This window comes from Chenopodium quinoa, unplaced genomic scaffold, assembly GCF_001683475.1.
Source record: "Chenopodium quinoa cultivar QQ74 unplaced genomic scaffold, ASM168347v1, whole genome shotgun sequence".
Lineage (NCBI taxonomy): Eukaryota > Viridiplantae > Streptophyta > Magnoliopsida > Caryophyllales > Amaranthaceae > Chenopodium > Chenopodium quinoa.
In genome coordinates, this window is record NW_018744466.1 from 1,173,480 (window position 1) to 1,193,740 (window position 20,261).

The window sequence follows — 20,261 nt, forward strand, 5'->3', positions numbered from 1 at the left end:
AAAGAAGTTACATACTCGAGCCATTTTCAAGTTTAACTTAAAAAACTAATCTTAATGCATAATTGTTGTTTCAATACTTCAATTTACTCTAAATATTAGAGAGTATGACTAGTATAGAGCAAAAAAAAAAAAACAAAATCATGATGCATAAAAAATACTTGCTCATACGAAAATTTAGTAATCAATCATTCATCATGAAAATTGTATCAAGACACATTATTAACATAAGACGAACAATTTCATGAATGTAAACAAAAGACTCCTAAATTCTAAATTAAGGAGTCTTCATTATACTCCATTGGAATTTCAAAAGGAGGATAACATCTAATTTCTCGAGCTTCAAAACAGTGACAAAATTTGAACTCAAAAGAAAGAATTCAAAAGTAGCAAGAATAGACGAAAAATTTGAACAACATTTCATTTTTCCTCTTACTTGTTCTAATGAATGACCAATATTACTAGACTTAGCAAATTTCTTTGTTAAAACTATGAATGGTAAGAAAAACGGTTTAAACACACTAGTTTAATCGTTTCTAAGATCCTAGTTGTTATCATAATAAGATGAAACACGGGATTTATAGACCCATTTTAAGAAACATAAAAGGGTATAATTATTGACAACAAGAAAATAATCAAAGTCACCAACACTAGGGGCTACAACATTCGAAAATGTAAAATGGGGGCTTACGAACTCGAAATATAACCAAGCTACACCAGTTCGATGATCTTTTCAAGAATTTCCTAAACTAACAAGTTTTATGAAAATATTGAAATCACATTTTTATAAGTGAATAATAATAACCATCGGTTATTTTTTATTATTGATAAAGCCAATTTTGCAACTTACGCATGAAAAAAAAATATGAGTCGCAAGAACAAATTCATGTAATTATAAAAGTTCAAAATTCCATTTATAGTTTTAATGCATAATTGTTGTTCTAAACTCTTCAATTTACATTAAAATTAACAAGTATAGTCTATGTGAGCAAAAAAAAGAGAGAAATAAAGATCAAGTACAAAGTCAAAATTAGAATGAACAAAATAAAAAAAACACATACTACCTCCGGTCCAAATTACTCGCAACTTTAGAGTATTATTTGTGAGATATAAAATATTCCAAAGTTGTGAGTAATTTGGACCGGAGGTAGTATATGCTTGACATGCTCATACAGGATCAATACTTTATCACTTCACATGAAATTTGTTGCAACATATTGCTTAAACATGTCACAACAACAAACAAACAAATTTATGACAACAAATCAAATCAAAAACCCCAACTTTTGTTAGGATTATTCTTTCGATTTCTCCATTTTATTGACCAAGATCAAAGTCTGGTAGAATAAAAGGAGAAAGATTTACTTTCCTTAGCTTCAAACGACAACCAAAAATGGAAAGAGATCAAGAATGGAGAAAGATGAGAAGAAGAATGTGAGATGTAGATCGCGCTTCTCCAAATCTTTTACTAATTCAAATGTTGAGCGCAACTCTTTAAGTTCCGCTTGGCATCCCAGCGCAACCCAGTTTCTTGTGCGCGCTTGGCCGGCGCGCCCTACTGTGTTGCGCGCGGATACTGGTCACTTAAAAGACCAATACTCAGATTTTGATCCGTTTTGAATTTTTCTCAACAGTTTTGTACGTTGTTAGACGTAATAACGCGCAAATTATCAAAATCTTTTAATTAAAATTGCTTTGCATCCAGTAGTTTCTTTTCTTGTTTAATAGTTTTTTTACATCATTTTGCATGCACACCGTGCTTTGTGCCTTCCCTAAGCATACATTTTGAATGTTTTTCATAAATGTGTCTTAAGACGTTCCGTGGTGGTGCTTACGTAAAAGCACCCATAGACAGGTTTGTCATTTTACTGTACTTACATCATATATGTCCGACTTTTCTTCTTTTTTAATGTCCGAAGCAAAAAGGAAGGCGTTGTGATGCAAAGACGTATCGTACGGCGCAAAATTGTACGACGTAGGTGTTGCGTAAAATTTCACTTCACCCCAAGCTTTGCGAGATCTACCCTCAAAACTAAAAGGTAGAGGATTACTTTAGGCTTTAGCTCATGAGTCGACAGGCGCGCCAAACCATCAGGAACAGACACTTCTTGATTGGAAGCAAATGCGGTAGTTAGTGAGCTTACTAGCTTACTGGACAGTTAGGGTGTCCGTCCACCCCCTGTATAAAGAAGCGATGAGACGATGTCGCGCCTATGTAGTCACGTGCCCCCAGTCCTAAGACATGTGTACTCATCTTGTGGACAAAACTGCTGAGAGAGTTGCTGACTTTCTTCTCTCTCACTGGATTTGGATATATGCCTCCAGTCTTAAGACATGTATTTCTATCTTGTGGACATTCGGTTTGAATACCGAAACATTTAGGCTCGAATGCCGAAACATTTAGGCTCGAATGCCAAAAACGTCTAGGCTCGAAAGCCAAAAACGCCTTTTTCATCTTTTTACTTTGTTAAAGTCTGGCTAAAGTTTCAATGACATATCGAGGGACTTTAGACCAACGATGACACGATTGAGAGGAAATCATCCCCTTTTATTCTTTTTTAAAATCGATCTCTTCTCATGACTTGACATCACCCAGAACACCTTTAGTACGTTGAGACTAGAGAAAAATTTTTCTAGCCTTAATAGCTACTTTTTTCAAACACATAGCGAACCAAGGATCGTTTCGACATCCTTAACCTTTTTGAAATATTCTCTATGCTTACAAAACTTCACAGAATGAGTCTCGGATTTATTTCCTTGACTAATTTGATCAACGTCTATTATAGACTCGATCAAAGTGGGGCTAATTGTAGACACCTACTTTGACCTCTTATCCCGAAAGAAAGTGCGATGATGTTACAAAAATCTGATCTTCATGTTAGATCAAAGTTGAAATGTTTATGGACTATGAAAAGAATTATGAAGTAAGTTAAAACCCATATTTGAGACCAATTTATCTTAGAGCCTTGTAAGATTACTAATTAGGCCTAAAACATGTTCATACATGTTTAAACTTGATTAATAACGGACCCAAATGCGTCTAACGCAATGATTGGATCCAATGGAACCTACATTGTTGAAAAACCGAGCCAAACAGATGAAACGAACATCAAATTTTCGTGCAAGTCCTATCAGATGGATATCCCTTTCAAAAAGCTTTCCAACGGTATATTATAAGCCTAATTCTAAGCTAAAACGAAGAAGTTATGATAAAAAAACTAAACCGGGCCCTAAAACCGACACCCTTGCACTCCAACAGCCATATCTTTTTATCCATAACATATTCCAACGACATTGGAAATTAGACATTTAGAGATTTCCAATGATATCTCACATGCTTTAATCCGACTTCGTAATCAAAAGTTATGGAAGTTTTAAAAACGCGTTTTTGTATAAGGCAAACCGCCAAACAGCGTAACTTAATCAGTTGCGAACGCCTAGTGCGCGCGACTCATTTAGATGCGCGCGACTCAGAGAGTTGCGCTCGCCACCTGATGGTGCGACTCTAAAAACCTAAATCTAGATCCCTACGCCTATAAATAAGGGTCTTTGTTCAGCATTACGAGGACCGAAAATTCAGAATTAAAACCCTAGTATTCTGAAAACCCTAATCTCTCAACTTCTCATACTATCATACTACTTTTTCTTCTCTCTTCCCAAATTCTTTCCAACCCTAATTGAATCCATTGAAGTCGTTGGAGGTACGAAGAAGAAAGAAAGTCCATAAACACATTAAACGAAGTTTAACATAAAAGAAGAATGGTTAGTTTCCTGAGCACTTAGATAAATCACTTTTCCTTTGTTGTTTAAATAACTATAATTAAATAAATCACATAGTATTCTTTTGTTAATCAAGACTAGAATTTGATAATTAATTGTTGTTTTATCGCTTAAGACAAGGCGAATATTGTTTATTTTTGTTCTTTTCACGAATATTGATTAAACAAAGAATAACGACTTTTGCATTGTAATTCCTACGTGATTAATGCTTGTAAATAAAAACAACTGACTTAGTTTTAGGTTTCGCGTCGGATATATTGTTTGGTAATGAAATTGTAAAAAAGGAAGAGCTAGTAGAGGATGTACTAGGGCTAAGATAGAAATTCCCCTCTAAAGTGAACGTTATCTTAGTCCCCTGGCTCCCGAACACATTTCTGGTTTATGTAGACCGATTTGGGCATGGGTAAACTTACGATTCGTGCTAATTATTCCACGAACTCCACATGGAAGAAAGGCATGAACGAGGTTTATGAGTTTTCCTAAAACTCTATGGCGACTCCTACTTTCTTCTTATAAAAAAGCGTAATGATAGAATCAATTCTAATTCATGGTCCCCCAAACAATCAGGAATTCAAATCCTACTACACCTTAACAAGTGTAAAGTCCTAGGCCTCTAAAGGGCCAATGGGCATCTAAGGAGAATATCCCCTACAATGGGAACACCATCATTACAAGGTGGCTTAGGGAGTCAAACATAGGTGGTTAACGAACTTCCTCTTCTTACCAATTTGGTACCTGCAAACATAAGCAAAATTAGCATGGGAAACTCAGGGGTTAGGAATCTCCCTATGAATAGCAATCGCCGGTCTATCTGTCTTCCTTTTTCTCTTATCCTTCTGGTGAATTGTAATGCTTCTTCTTCCTATTTTTTGGCTCTTTCTCCTCGTACAGATCTCGGTTGTGAAAGGAACCCTGAGTCTACGAGTGGCCGAGAAGATAGGATTGGAGGAAAAATCATCTTCTATGAAGGAGAAAGTTCCTTCTTCTTAACTCGAGCTATCATTTCCTGAGGTTACAATTGAACCTAATTTCGAACAATAATCCTCCTCCTTCAAACACACCCCATCATGCACCTCTTCTTGATCTCTCTTGATTTCTTCCAGGCTTACACTTAAACTACTTATAGGTTTCTCTATTGGGTGGTTCACCGCCTTCACAACCAGGTAAGAGCCCGACCTCACATCATAGTAATGCATAGGTTTTCCTTGAGCCATCATTCTGTAATCCTTTTTGGAGATCGATTTAAAGGAACCCTGCCTCCTATGTCGGTTTCGAAATCGATATTTTGGCTCTACATGATCGGCGCTCAGGCCGTACTTCAAATAATCATTTGCATGATTCACACAGGATCCATTTGAGGGATCCCCAATCTTGTTATAAAAACGGATACTTGTCACATCCTTCTCGTGAACATGGGGAGTCATATCCACATCCTCCGAAATACAACTCTTAGACCCACTCCTAATGTCGCACTAATCTCTTCCATTGTCCATTTTTGATATGTTCTGGACTTGGAAAGCCCTTTGATTTAACTTCATAGGGGAAGGTAAAACAACACCAAGACCTATTGGAGTGTTGAAATCTTCAGCTACCAAACCATGATTTGACGAAAAAACCAACTCCATAGAAGACTTTACCCGTTTTCCTTTCTTATCTTCTAGAATTTGTGGTAGTCTAGAGTTACTCTTCCCTTTTGGTTGCAAGTCTATCACTTTGGCTATAGAGTTCAATTCACGCACAACATCAACATTTTAAGGCTCCTATTCGGCGGCACGAGTTAGATCTTTCTTTGCCTCCCCTAGATTATTCATTCCCTTTGAGCAAAAATCTGTTCTATATAAAGCTTTCAAATTTACAGGATTAAAATTCAACACAATTGAGCATAACTCCTTTCCTTCAGCAAATAAATTAAGCTTTATAGCACACAGAATAAGATTGAGGTTGAGACTAATGGTAAGATCACAGAATCTATAACTTTGCTCTTCATTTTCAATTACAGCAAAACACAAGAGTTTTGTAGCTTTATCACACTTAGACAAGGCTTCATCATATATGTTTTTCTTAAACAAATGGTTACCCTCTTTTTTCATATTAACACACATTTGAAAAAGATTATCAGGTTCTCCAAATTTCATCATAAAGTTCAAAATATCATAAAACTCCTCTCCCACCGCATCATCATCTAGATGAAAAATAATTAATGCATCTTGAAGACCCACAGGGTCTATAATTACTCTAAAGTTCTAAAAACTTTCAACCCCAAGCAAAGAAAACCCATATGTCACAAAACAAGCTAAGGGTAACAAAAAATTAAAGAAAGGAAAGAAAATACTTCAAACTAAGACAAGGTAGGATACCAGCTAGTACTTCATAGAAAAACAGCCGTGAGAGCGGATATTAAGTTCTAGATTGTTGGGGTGAAGACTCGCCGGCGACCAGAGGATCTGGGGTGGCCGCTGGCGAGCTGAATTAGGTGGGCGTTTTGGTAGTTGTGGAGTTACTAATGAGAGAGAAGTTGGGGTAGTTGGGCATTCAACTGTTTAATCAATTAATGTTGTCTATAATTTAGATTATATTTATTAATTAGGAATAAATTAACGTTTTTCCCTGTGGTTCAACCCTACTTCCCTATCTACTTTAGTTAGAGGACTTAGGTAATTCTTTTGATTAGGAGATACGACTTTATCCTGTCGAAATTTTGGCGCCGTTGTCGGGGAAATGGTATTACTTTTATTTGTGATTTTTTTTGTAGTCTACATTATTCTTTTATTTATTTATTTATTTTTTGTCTCAGAGAACACTAGTTCTTTGGGACAGTTTATCATATTTATTTTTTTACTACAAATTAAGAATCAGAGATGAGTGCACCACCATCTTCTCCTGTTTGCAAGCTTAGCGATTATTCGCAGCCATCCTTGAAAGATTTTCCACATCTTGCTCCTACACCTAATATCGATGGAGTACAATTTGAGATTAAACTCTTATTTATTCCTATGATTGAAAGAAAGCAATTTAGCGGAGCTAAGGGTGAAGATCCAAATCTTCATATTTTGGATTTCTGCCAATATTGCAACACTATTAGGCAAACTGGGGTCACTTAGGACCAAATCAGGGATATTCTATTTCCTTTTTCTTTGTGTGGTAAAGCTAAATTATGGTGTAATGGATTGAATAGGACTGCACTTGGTATTACTTATTGGGATACTCTTGCTTTGAATTTCTATAATAAATATTACCCTGTAGAGAGGACAACTTTGTTAAGGAGTGCAATTCAAATTTTTTGCCAAGAAACTGATGAAAGTTTATTTGAAACTTGGGAAAGATTTAAGGATTTGCAGAGAGAATGTCCCCATCATAAACTAGCACAGTGGTAGATAATCCAAGCCTTCTACAAAGTGCTTGGATATAATTCAAGAATGATTTTGGACTAACTCTACAATATTTTGTGATAATTGTGGTCTTGTAGCAAGACTGTAGGAGCTCACTTGAGAAGATTAATGCTTTTCAAAATTATAAGCAAATTAGTCCATACTCTAACACCTACATTGCAGGGTTGAAAATTAACCAAAATATATTGTACAATAGTACGAATGTGCTTAACCCTCCACCACAGGTACAATAACCACAACAAAGGTACTACCAACCTCTACATCAGAGACCACAACAAGTTGTTACTCCTTCATCTAATTCTGGCCTATTAGAAATTTAAATGATGTTAGCTAATATGCAGAAGCAGATGCAGAGTAGAGATGCGCAAATTGACTCGATCCTAGCACATAATAAGATGATAGATAATCAAATTGCTCAACTTTACTCTACTCTGCAAACTTGCCATCAGGGAGCCTTACCATCACAGCCAATACAACCAACAGAATACACAAATGTAATCACCCTAAGGAGTGGTTCACACTATGAAGGACCTCCTATGCCCAAAGATGATGAACATGTTACAACAAAAATTGCTAATCTTGATTTTGTTAAACCAAACAATGTTATTACTAGCCCTGTAGGGCTCCAGGGTACAACTAACTCTTCTAATAATTCTTTGCAGGGTAAACCCTAGGATAAGAGTGGAGATGTGTAAGGTCCCGCTATCAAACTTCCATTCCCTAATAGACATTTAAAGAGTAAGTTGGATGAGCAATTTGGTAAGTTTTTGGAGATTGTGATGAATTTGCAGGTAACAGTTCCTTTCACATATTTAATTACTCAAGTTCCTGCATATACTAAACTTTTGAAAGAAATTTTTAGTAGAAAAAAAATCTATTAGTGAGGTAGAGACAATTGCTTTTACAGCATAATATAGTGCTATATTACAGATTAAATCTCCACCTAAACTAAAAGATTCGGGTAGTTTTCTATTCCATGTCATATTGGTAGTCTGATGATGGATAAAGTTTTATGTGATTTGGGTGCTAGTGTAAGTGTTATGCCATATTAAATATGGGTAAATTAAAAGCAACCAATATTACTCTGCAAATGGCCAACCTTTTATAAAATACCCTTTAGGTGTTTTAGAGGATGTTCCTGTTAGAGTAGGTAAATTTTATATACCTGTTGATTTGTTTTACTTGATATGGAGGAAGATTTGTAAATTTCAATTATTTTGCGTAGACCATTTCTTCATACTGCAGGGGAAATAATAGATGTGAAAAGTTGTAAACTTACATTATGCGTAGGGATGATAATATTACTTTTAATCTAAATAATGTCCCTAAAAGTCCCATGTTAGAGGAAAAGTGTTTTAGAATTGATGTGGTTGATGTAAATAATTTTTCTAATAAACTCCAAGCTCTCATTAGAGATCCCTTGGAGGCGGTATCTTGTGTTGCATCTGAAGGATTTATGTCTTCGTCAAGTGCAATTACTAGATATATAAATGAATCAAATTATGGAGATAATTAAGTTCGTACATTAGGGTCGTCGTTTTATCATAGCTAGAGGTACTAACAATCTTTGGGCTAGTAAAATAGGCCGAAGCCCACTTCGAAGGATCCTATAAGGTCACACAAAGGGCCTAGATCGAGCACGAGAGGACGAGGCCCAGGATGGGCCTCGTCCCCAATTATGGCCGGCCATATAGAGGGTTTAGAGAGGTTTTGGGTTTCCTAACATAGTCTAATTATAATATGATTATAAGTAAAATAGGTGCCTAGGTAATTCTAGAAAACAGTTTTACTGTTAAGTTGAAACCCTGATTAGAAAACACGAAACCACCTTCTCTCAAACTCATCTTGTTGGGGTTTGGTGTGTCCAACTCACCGCGGAGATAAACCCATAAACAAGACCGCACTCTCAATAAATAAAACCATTAACATAATTAAATTAATCACAAGATTAAGATAAAACGATTACCTTTTGGAGCGTGCTTTGGCCGACCGAATGGGCTCTTACTTGAAAGCTAGCTTTGAAAATACGAAGCCTCCAACGTTGATCCACTCGCACAAACAAATACCGACAAGGTCCAATGTCTTGGGGTTAGCAAGACCCGACCAATAAAACCCGAGTAATTGAGTTCAAAGGATTTCACTAAATGCAATACCTTTTCCAACTCTTGAGTTCAAGGGTTTTCACTTACTAGTGATGCCCTTTACAACTCTTACTCAAGCATCATTTCCAATGCCCTTACATGGGTATTTATAGAAAATGATGAGAGTATGATTGTCTCTCCCACCAATGTGGGATAGTGGAATTTTCACATTTAATTTTAAAAGTAAAATTAAATTATTTAAGCAAGCTATTAATAAATTAATAAGTCTCAACTATTCATGAGAGAGCAAAAGAGGACCACTTGGAGAAGGGGGGACCAAACTTTCTCCCCACTCTCTTCATGTCCATGTGCCACTTGTCCTCCTTAAGCTCCCACTTTCTCCTCCTTGCTCACGACCCAGCTACCTACGCCATAGCTCGCGCCATAGCCCAACTACCCGCACTTGGAGATGCGGGCTGCTACTTGCGGCTAGCAAGCCACGCACTCGAGTGCGGGCTGCTGCTGCACGCTGCTAGCATGCGGCGCACTCAGAGTGCGGGCTGCTACAGCTTGCTGCCCTTGGATGTCGCGGCTGCTAGTAATGGTGCGCTAGCAGGCACCAGCAAGCCTAGGCTCGGCTTAGTGCGCATGCTAGCCACCATGCTTGTGCATTATGCCCCTAGCACTCGGATTGCTTGGGGCACTACGATGCTCGTAGTATTTTTGGAATTATGTTGATTTATTACTATTTGTACGTCTCGCCTTTTATTATTTCCGACTCGACTTCCGACGCTCGGTTTCGACGCTCTAAGCTTGATTTTTCGACGTCTTAATAAATATTACTCGGTTGAATCATTAATTCCTTCCGAATTAATTCTTCGCTTCGGTTCGTTGACTACTTGGGTGTGACCCGAAGGGTTCAGTCAAGATTAAGCTGTAATATTAATTATGAATTAATATTACTGATCGGAAGCGGCCTCCACCCAATCATTTCGATCACTTGACCTTACTGAATATATTAGCTTTCTAATAATTCTGAACCCACTATTAGAATAATACACTTGTTCGAAGGACATTATTCCTTTCTATCTCCCACTTGTCCTTCCGGACAAGTGTGCTTTTAGTGTATAGCCCTTTTCCTATGTCGCTTAATTCCTCTTCATGAAATATAAGGTAAGATTATTTTGTCATCCTTATTATGTCGCTTAATGTCTCTTCATGAAATCACACAATACTCATGGTTAAGGAAAAAGGTTCCGATAGTAATAATGAGAAGTATACTTATGACGAATTTTAATCTCTTAAAGTATTCTCATAGGTCGATCCAGTATTGTTCAAAACCAATACCTTTGCAAATGATTCATAACAATCATTTCCTTGTATCACATGAAACTGTGCTATAAATCAAACTACACACTAATCTCAACTAGTCATTAATCTTCCATTGTTTAAATGACCTCGATTAGGGATAATTTTCGATTATAATATTCAACGTTCACTTAATAGGTGTTTCCTTACCAATACTGGTCTTGATACCCTATTTTGAATATTCATACAATTGAATGGACATTTTATTTAATTCTAAACCACAATTAAATAGTCAACGGAGTGATTTAAATTGCATGAAAAATTTAATTACTCCAAAAATTGATTGATTCATCATAGTGCTTTACATTAAAATTGTCCAAAATTAATTAAAACACTAAAATAAGGAAATCAAAGCCAATCTCCAATGTGTCTGATTCCCATTGCCTCAACGTGCTTGTTGTGCTTCACTTGAGACAAAGGTATAGTCAGTGATCGGTTACATTGTCATCAGTTCCAACTTTACAAATTCTGATTTCACCTTCTGATTTCCATTCTTGAATCATGTGAAAACGCCGATCGACATGTTTGACCTTCTGATGTTCTCTTGGCTCTCTGGCCTGAGCAATAGCTCTATTGTTGTCATAATAGAGGTCTATTGGTCCCTCGATGGACGGTACAACACCAAGTTCACCAATGGACTTCCGAACCCAAACTGCCTCCTTAGCTGCCTCAGATGCTGCCAAGTATTCAGCTTCAGTTGTAGAATTTGCAGTTGTGCTTTGCTTAGCACTCTTCCAACTAAACGCTCCTTAATTGAGATAGAATATGTACCCAGACTGTGACTTAAAGTCGTCTTTGCCTGTCTGGAAGCTTACGTCGGTATAACCCTCAACAACTAATTCATCTCTACCACCATAAACCAGTAATTTATCCTTGTTCCTTTTTAGGTACTTTAGGATATTTTTGGCCCCAGTCCAATGCGCCTCTCTTGGATCTGATTGGTATCGACTCGTAGCACTCAAGGCATGCGACACATCAGGCCTAGTACATATCATGGCATACATGATCGATCCAATAAGCGAAGCATATGGAATCTGATTCATCCTTTCTCACTCATCAGGTGTCTTTGGAGACTGATTCTTGCTTAGGGTTATTCCATGAGACATGGGTAGGTGACCTCTCTTGGCTCTTTCCATGCTGAATCGAGTTAGTACCTTATCAATATAAGTACTTTGACTCAATCCTACAATCCTTTTTGATCTATCCCTATAGATCTTGATGCATAGTATGTATAGAGCCTCTCCTAAGTCTTTCTTTGAAAAACATTTTCCAAGCCAAGCCTTTAAAGACTCTAACAATGGAATGTTGTTTCCAATGAGCAAAATGTCATGGACATATAAGACTAGGAAGGAGATGTCACTCCCACTGTCCTTCTTGTAAACACAAGACTAATCTGGATTCTTGATAAAACCAAACTTACTAATGGCTTGATCAAACGCAGATTCCAACTTCTACTTCGTCGCTTTAATCCATAAATGGATTTCTTAAGCTTGCATACCTTTCTAGCGTTGTTTTGGTCGACAAAACCTTCAGGATGTATCATATACACAGTTTCTTCCAAAATGTCATTTAGGAAGGCGGTTTTAACATCCATCTGCCATATTTCATAATTGTAATATGCAACAATCGCTAGGTTGATCTGAACGGATTTAAGCATTGCGACTGGAGAAAAGGTTTCATCGTAATCCATACCATGAACTTTTCTGTAACCTTTTGCTACCAATCTAGCTTTGTAAATGAATACATTTCCATCTTTGTCGGTTTTCAACTTCAAAATCCACTTACATCCGATAGGTGTGTAGCCTTTGGGTAAGTCAACCAAGTCTCATACTTGATTTTCAAACATAGAATCCATTTCAGATCTCATAGCCTCTTGCCATTTAGCAGAGTTGGAGCTTTCCATGGCTTGCTTCTAGGTTGCCGGTTCATCTCCATCCATGATTACGTTGAGATCTCGGCCTCTAAGACCTACATAGAGTAATGGACTGAGCATTTGCATTGTTTGTCCGACTTTGCATATTTTGACCATCGTCAACAGATGCTACTTGAGCACTTTGACTGTCGTTTTGATTTTGTTGCTCATTCTCACAAACTTCGTTGAGTTCGATTTTCCTCCCACTTGTCATTTTGGAAAGGTCCTCCTTCTCTAAAAAGACACCATCGCGAGCAACAAACACTTTGTTCTCCAATTTGTTGTAGAAGTAATACCCTTTTGTTTCTTTTGGGTAGCCCACAAAGTAAACCTTATCAGATTTGGGATGAAGTTTGTCAGAAATTAATTTCTTGACATATGCTTCGCATCCCTATATCTTTAGAACAGTGAATCTAGGAGGTTTGTTCATCCATAATTCGTATGGAGTCTTTTCCACAGCTTTCGATGGAGCACAATTCAGTGTTAGTGTCGCAGTTAAAAGTGCGTGTCCCTAGAAAGAGATAGGAAGATCACTAAGACCCACGGTTGATCGTACCATGTCTAACAAGGTTCGATTTCTTTGTTCAGATACTCTGTTCCATTGTGGAGTTCTTGGAGGTGTCAGTTCTGAAAGTATACCATGATCTTTCAGATGGTCATCGAATTCTTGGCTCAAGTATTCACCACCTCGATCCGATCGAAGGGCTTTGATTTTATTACCAAGCTGATTTTACACTTCACTCTGAAATTCTTTGAACTTGTCAAACGATTCAGATTTGTGTGACATTAGGTAGACATAGCCATATCTACTATAGTCGTCTGTGAAAGTGATGAAATATTGATGTCCGTTTCTTGTGGCGGAGCTCATTAGTCCACATACATCGATATGTATTAGACCTAATAAGTCACCTGCTCTTTCTCCCAACTTGGAGAAAGGCTGCTTTATCATCTTGCCTAATAAACATCCTTTACAATTCTCAAAAGATTCTAAATCGAAAGATTCAAGAAGGCCTTCTCGAAGAAGCTTCTTGATGCGTTTGATGTTAATGTGGCCAAGACGACATTGCCACAAGTAAGTTTGATTTGAATCCATGGTCTTAGCTCTTTTGGTAGTATTATTCACATAATAAACTTGTATGTTTAAAGAAAGCACATAAAGACCATTTTCACAATGTGCGATACCATATAAAACATTATCGAGATAAAATGAACATTCACTGCCTTTTACTTGAAATTCAAAACCTTTGGCGTCCACTGCTGAAATTGAAATGATATTTTTGGTAATGTAGGGAACATAGTAACAACTATCAAGTTCCAAAACAAGCCTAGAGGGCAAAGACAAACTGAAAGTTCAAACGGATACGGCTGCAATTCTGGCTCCATTGCCGACCCGGAGACAAACTGAAAGGTGTGAGCCACATCCGGTATCTAATACCCATGATGTTGAGCTAGTGAAGTTTATGTCTATAACAAATATACCTGATTCAGAAGCAACAGTTCCGTTCTTCTTATCTTCTTATCTTCCTTAAATTTGAGGCAATCTCTCTTCCTATGTCCCTTCTTCTTACAATAGAAGCATTTAGAATAAGATTTAGAAGATACTACCTTATTTTCCTTGTTAACCTCTGTAGCTTTCGGCTTAGGCGGAAAGTTCTTCTTACCTTTCCCCTTGAAGCCCTTCTTCTTCTTGCCCATGCGCTTGAACGACTTGCCATTTTTCACCATGAGCATATCATGTTTTTCCTCATCCTTGAGCGTTTGCCCGACTTGCTTCAACATACCATGAATCTCAGTGAGGGTTTTCTCCATGCTGTGCATATTGTAGTTCATCTTGAACTGATCATAGCCTTTGTGCAGCGAGTGGAGAATGATGTCAATTGCCATCTCGGTTGAATACCCCGCATCAAGACTTCCCATGTTCTCAAATAATCCTATCATTTTGAGTACATGTGGGCTGTCTGACTCTCCTTTCTTGAGCTTGCTCTCAAGGATCTGTCTATGGGTTTCAAACCTTTCAGTTCGGGCCTGCTTTTGGAACATATTCTGCAGCTCAGAAATGATCTCAAAAGCTTTCTCCTTTTCAAATAAAGTCTTTTGAAGCTCGGGAGACATTGTGGCCAACATGATGCATTTGACATCCCGATTGGCAATTTGCCATCGGTTTAGGGCAGCCTGAGTCACTTCCTCATTAGGAGCATCGGGCATTTCCTCATCAAGGACATATTCCTTTTGCTCTTGCATGAGAACCATTCGCAAATTTCTTTGCCAATCAAGAAAATTTGGCCCACTCAACTTCTCCATGTCGAGAATTGAGCATAATGAAAACTGGTTGTTTAAGTTACTTGAAGACATGATTCTACAATTGAAAGAATTTTAATGAAAAACCATTCATAATAATTAAATAAGATTGAATTTAATTCATGCATATTTTAAAATTATTTAACATCTTATTCACACTTAAAATTTTTCCCCTTTTTGTGAAATAAGTTGATTCCAAGATCCAAGGAAACAAAGAGTGGCTAAGCATGCTTTAGCTTGTCTTAGCACTCAATCTCCTAAGGTAAGCAATGCTTTGCTAATGTCTTTAAGCCACTCTTGGTTGAATAAATCCTCGCATCTAATGCTCTCTCAACAATTTATCCACTTTGCCACGACATGTTAGGACTCCATCACTCATATTGTTGAGTACAACCAAAACCAACTTGCATACCCGGTATGCCTTATGAGTCTAGGGAGTAGTAGTGATGCCTTGCTTTGGCGTAGCCCATTACTACTCTCAATAGGTCGATAAGTGTTGTTTTGGAATGACAATTTTACTCAATATTCAGGGACCTACGGTTTCTATGTTGGTTTATTTAAGTGAACTTAATTAATCATCACAACATTCATGCATCTAACATATAATTCATAAATAATCATGAATATGTAAAGCATAAGCATTTTGATGCATATTGGCAACTAGCATGACCCCTTGAATTCTTCAAATCTTCAAAATGTCTTCTTTTGCAACTTCATGGCTTTGTCTTCCAAGAACCTCCGTCTTCAAGACTTGACCATAATTATGCAATACTAGTATCTACTATTAGGAATAATATAAATATTAGGGTTCAAAAATACTCAACGGTACGCAGACCGTATTTAGATTTACAAAAATACATCATGGATCGCAGTCTGTATTTTCTATCCTAATCGGGCCCCTCTAGTTGCCATTTTATAAAATCTGTGAGAGAATATACATTCCTTTCATCCATTCACTATTTGTGAATGGCCCATTGTAGACATTCATTTGTGTATCCCCAAAATCAAACCCAGTGACGAGTCATAATCGAATGAAGTGAAAGTGTGGAAAGTCTAGTGTTGCGGTAAGTTTTTATTTTTATTTCTTTCTCTCTGTTTTTGAAAATCTATTTTAAGAAAAAAGCAAATCCAGTTTTTTTTGGTCCATAGCAAGGGTCCAATAATAGTATAGTTGGGTCGGGTTCAAAAAGAGCTTTCCAACGATATATTATAAGCCCAATTCCGATGAATAATGAAGAAGTTATGGTCAAATTACTAAATTGGGCGCGATTTGATATTTATATGCGGCCCAATGATCTAGAGGAGGGCCTAATATTGATTTAACATTCATCATGCAATTAGGATTGATTATAGTCTTCTAGATTCTTCTAGAAGGTTCTTTTCATTCCTAATTAATAAGCATTAGTAAATTGACTTTAGTTGACTTTTTAGAGTTTTAATCACAATAAAAGAAGTGTTTTTAAGGAAAATATGATTTTTCCCTCTCGTACGTCTAAATTTTATCAAATTAAGAAAATGCGTGGAAATTTGTTTCCAGCGTCTGACGACAGGACCAGCGCCTGGCGCCATGCCTAGCGTCTGGCGCTAGTGTCCAGCGTTTGGCGCCACGCTTGGTTTGGCGCTGCGATCGTGTTTTGTTCTTTTCGAAACTCTGGTTCATTTTTTTTATCATATCCGGCTGATTTTCTCTATAAATAGCCTCCTAAAACCTCCGTTTTTAATCATAAAAAATCATCAACTCTCATCAAGAATTTCTTGATTCTCTTTCTCTTTCTAGCCTAGCCTTTTACAAACACAATTTCTCATACATTAGCACTAGACATACCTAGACAAGTTCAAAGTTACCTTCGCCCTAGACGTGAAAGAGGTACGAGGCATCCAAGTAAGTGCTTTAATTATTTAATTATTATTATGATATAGAAATCATGTTTAGGTTGTTATTTTGATTCCCAGTGTCATGTTAGGGTGATAAAAGTAAGTTCCTGGTATCATGTTTAAGGTAAAGAATAAGTTACTTAGATAATTTATGAGTTCTATGATGCCTTTTATTGTTTTTTCTAATATTCATGTTAGTATCATGTTAGGGCTAAAACTTTGATTTTTATTGTTTAATGACATGCTAGGGTTTGTTATTAATCTTGTTAGTATCATGCCTAGGATCTTGCTATTATTATGCTTTATTATGATTATGATTATGATTTGGATTATGATTATTATTATTATGATGATTATTATTATTATGTTGCTTGATCATATATATTGTTATTACTTGATCACGCCTTTTATGCATGCTTAAAGGGAATTTTGTACTTGTAATCACGATTAATAAGATAATTAATAATCATATTTAGGGTTAATTTGATTATAATTCAAGTGATCGCCAATAATAGTTTGTTTGTGCATTAATATTCAACCAACATAGATTAAACAGGTTTAGGGTTAATCCTATTGATTGCATGTTAGTGAGAAAGCGCACATGAATACGATCAGAATAAAGTAGAGGCCTATTATTAGGGCAGGTTCAATCTCTTTTAGGTTGGATTTGTACCTTCATCCCCGAACTACCAGTCATGGTTCTAGACCTATTGGAGTTAACGATCTCTTAGATTGTTAAGGGGTGTAACCTTCACCTCGTGAACGGTTTACAAGTTCTTAAAACTTGTTGGCGACTCTTTTGCTCTATCTTCTTTCCCTTTGGACGCCACCGTACTATAGTGTATGATCATAGTGGGGTTCAATTTTTGGGTAATGCTTGAAATATTCCCTTTAGTTTTTAGCGACTCCACTGGGGAGGATTTCTATTTTAATTCCTGAAATTTATTTTGGCAATGATTTAGAAAGAGTGGAGGAGACTCGAAAAGTTCTAAGTATTTCATGTGCGTAATTTTGATTAACATTACTGTCATATGCATAAAAAAGATCTCATTGGAAAGACCATTCGTAATGAGTTAAAAACGTAGGATTTATTACACGTAGGAAATTTGAGGAATATCATTCACAACTAGGATTGAAATAATGCTGCCCGAAACTGGAAAAAATTTATCGAGCAAAGAAAGCTGCTGAGGCATGTGGGAACTAGCGTAAAAAAATAGAGTCTGTCACCGCAAATTTGACTCTTGCACCAGGAGACAATCCTGTCGCCGGGCGCCAAATTGCGGCGCCGACCTCTTTTCGCTGGCGCCAAGTTCTTCCAATACCGAGCCAGAAATATGTGTTTCAATTTTGACCAGTTTTTAGCACTGTTTGCTCGATTCTACTTCCTGATAGAGTTTTTTGCACTTTTCTAAAACCCATATGTGTTCTACATATGAACATAACCCTCTGGGAATTCATGCTCCATCTACCTGATTGAACGCTCTGTGCAACAAAGGGTACATCCGAGACTGTTGAATTCACCAAACCATGGAAGCGAGTTTTTAACTCGCGGTGTCCCATCCACTCGCGCCAAGCCTTCAAAAGGTAATGCTTCTGCGCGGTGCATCCGGAAAATTAACCATGGACCCTCTTTGAATAACCTGTATCCCGAACTTTAGAGAACTAGAGCCATGGTTAGGTTGCGAACTCATTGCATCATATTGTGACTACTTGACTAATTGTGCATTATTTGTTGTGCATACTCTATGTGTTTTTCCTAACCGTTTGTTTGACTTGTGTTAAAATTAAATAAACTGATTAATGACTAAAAGAAATTTGCCTAATTAATTAATTAATTTGAGTAATTAAAGTCTAATAATTTTATCAGAATTGACTTCGTACAACTTTAGGCATTCCCTGTAGAGTAGTAATACCAAAAGTCGTCCCAGATCAACGTTCCAGCAATGGCGCAGCGATTTGGACTGTAGCACCACACTGTGTAGTGCAGCGTCCGGCGACAACTCTGTCGTCAGGCGCTACGCTGCAAAGTGTGGCGCCAGTCCTGTTGTTTTGGCGACGGTTCGGTATGTTGCTCGAGTCATCACTTTGTGTCTAATTAAAAAATTTGCTAATCAATTCGATTACTTTATTAATAATAATACCTTATTAAGTCCTTAATCGAGTCTAGGCACTAAGTCCCATGGTCTTACAGAAGAGTCAAAGCATGTCACTTGCATTCACCATATACAGCACACACTAATATGTATGTACACTTTGACCATGTCTAAGAGAGTCGTGTATGCGCGTGTTTTCCATCATTTTTATTAGGGGGGTAAGTCAGATATTAATCCTCCAATAAAACTTCTTGTTTGAACCCTATACTTGATTCCCAAAACTATACACCTTTTTTTTGCTTTTTTTCTTTTTCTTTATAAAACCGTAAAGTCAAAGTCAATTTGAGTCAAGTTATTAAAATAAATGTTTTAATTTACAGTGCATGGTCAAGAAAGGAAGGGCGTTTGATCAAAGACAACCTTTTCATTCTAGTTCAACTTTTTGACAAACCAATCGCTTGAAAGAGGAAAGCTAAGAAGATTATGGCAACTCAGGAGGAAGCCAATGAACTTAGGAACCAATTAACTGACATGACTGAGCCGTTGAAATCTTTAACCCTCAACATTAATGACCCTATGAAGCAACAACAGATGGACCTCATGCAAGAAAGCTTGGGCAAGCTATCTAGTGACTACAGATTTCAAGGCATTAGTTCATACGGATCTCGGTGGACAAGGAGCTTTTTCCGTGGAAGTTCAATGCCAACGACATCCCAAATTTCAAGGCAACTGACAACCCTTATTTTCATCTAAGAGCTTTTGAAACAATAATGAGTATTAAGGGTATTGATAAGAAAGTATTTCCCTCTTTATTTTCTCTATCTCTTGAAACCGTTTGCCAACAATGGTTCTTCTCCCTTGACAAAGAGAGAACCTCTACTTGGGAATCAATAGTAAACACTTTCATTGAAAGGTACAAGTACAATATTCAAGTTGAAACTGATTATAGGGAACTTAAAATACTCAAGCAGAAAGAGAATGAAGGTTTCACTTCTTTCTTTAACAAATGGAGAGAAACCTCTGCTAGGATGATTGAAGTACCAAGCGAGAAAGAATATGTGAGGTTTTTCATCAAGAACCTTCAAGAGAAGTACTCCAAGCATTTAAAGTATCAAAATAATCTACATACCTTCAAGGCCATCTATGACATTGGAATCAATATTGAAGACGACCTAGCTAAGCAAAAAGCTGCTAATAGTAACTCCAAAAGTGGCTGAAAAGGCAAGAAGAACGACAACCCTTCTTCTTCCAAAACCACCTACTTAAAAAATGTTAGCACCTTTAATTTGAGTGAAGACCTTGCTATGAACAACCAAGGATAAAAGAAACCATTTAGGAGGAACTTTACTCCTATAGGTATGAGTTATGACACCGCATTTGACCGACTAAATACAAAAGGTCTTATAACTCCTATTGGACCATTTGGGAACCTACCAGTTGAGAAGAGGATAGCTAATTGGAACCCCAA